Genomic DNA, 1,933 nt, shown 5'->3' with positions numbered 1-1,933 from the left:
AATGTGTCTGCATAAAAAATTGTACTTGGATGTTCATAGCAACATTATTCATCATAGCTAAAAGGTAGAAACAGTCCAAATGTTCACCAACTGGTAAATGCATAAACAAAATGTAATGTATCTATAGATATTTGTCAATAAAGCAACAGAGTACTGATACGTGCTATACCATATATGAAACTCAAAAACATTTTGCTCCATGGAAGAATCCAGACACACACACAAACACATATTATGAGTTTATTTATATGAAATTTCCAAAAATTGCAAGTCTATAGAGACAAAAAGTACATTATTGGTTGCCTGGGACAAGGAGTGCAGATAGGGAGTGACTACAAACAGTCATGAGGGATCATTCTGGGGAGGTGGTAAAGGTGGATTGTTATGATAGTTTTACAACACTGTAAATACGATACAACTAATTAAACTGTATACTTAAAGAAGGTAAATTTTATGCTACTTAACTATATCTCAGTAAAGCTGTTTTTTTTTTTAAAGAACAACACAGAACATGGCATCCAACAGTAGCAGAATACACATTCTTCTCAAGTGCACATGAAACATTTTCCTAGATGCATCATGTGTTAGGTCACAAAACGACATAATACATTTCAGAAGACTGAAATTATATTAAGCATCTTTTCCAAACACAAAAGTATGAAACTAAAGATCAATTACAAGAAGGAAATTGGGGCACCTGGGTGGCTCAGTTGGTTAAGTATCTGCCTTTGGCTGAGGTCATGAATCTGGGGTCCTGGGATCAAGCCCCATATCCGGACTCCCTGCTCAGTGGGAAATCTGCTTCTCCTTTTCCCTGCCCCGTCCCCTGCTTGTGCTCTCTCATAAATAAATAAATAAATAAATAAATAAATTAATTAATTAATTAAAATCTTTAAAAAAACAAGAAGTAAACTGGAAAACTCACATATATGTGGAGATTAAACAACATGCTACTGAATAACTGATACGTCAAAGAAGAAATCAAAAGAGAAATAAATATTTTGAGACAAATGAAAATGGAAATACAACAAATTTAAATTTATGTGATACAGCAAAAGTATTTAGACTTTTTTCACCTCCTTTTTAGCAAAAGTAGTTTTGAGAAGTTTGAGAATTTTGAAATTTAAATTTATGGGATACAGCAAATGTATTTAGTCTTTTTTTCACCTCCTTTTTAGCAAAAGTAGTTTTGAGAAGGAATTTCATAACAATAAACACCTACATTAAGAAAAAAGAAAGATCTCAGATAAACAATTTAATTTTACATCTAAAAGAACCAGATAAAGAAGATCAAATCAAGCCCAAAGTTAGTAGAAGGAAGGAAATAACAAAGAGTGAAATAAATGAAATAGAGACTAAAAAGACAATAGAAAAGATTAAAAAAAAACCTTTGAAAAGGTAGATGAACCTTTAGCTAGACTTAGAGAGAGAGAGAGAGACAGAGAGAGAGAGAGAGAGAGAGAGAATCCAAATAAATTAATTTAGAAATGAGGGAGGAGTCATTACAACTGAAACCACACAAATACTAAGGATCACAAGAGACTGAATAATTGGAGGCTAACAAATTGGACAACCTAGAAAGAACGGATAAATTCCTAGAAACATATCAAGACAAACCTATCAAGACTGAATCATGAAGAAATAGATAATCTGAACAGACCAATTACCAGTAAAGAGATTAAATTAGCAATCAAGAACCTCCAACAAAGAAAAGCCCATGACCAATGACTTCACAGGTGAATTCTACCAAACATTTATAGAAGAATAAATACCAGTCCTTTTCAAACTTATCCAAAAACTAGAAGAGAGGAAACACTTCCAATCTCATTTTATGAGGCCAGCATTACCCCAATACCAAAACCAGATAATAACACTAGAAAAAAATAAAATTACAGGCCAGTGTCCTGCCCTGAATTAAACAATACATTAAAAT

The sequence above is a fragment of the Vulpes vulpes genome, chromosome X (genome assembly GCF_048418805.1).
Source record: "Vulpes vulpes isolate BD-2025 chromosome X, VulVul3, whole genome shotgun sequence".
In the NCBI taxonomy this organism is placed as follows: Eukaryota; Metazoa; Chordata; class Mammalia; order Carnivora; family Canidae; genus Vulpes; species Vulpes vulpes.
This window is presented reverse-complemented; position numbering follows the sequence as displayed.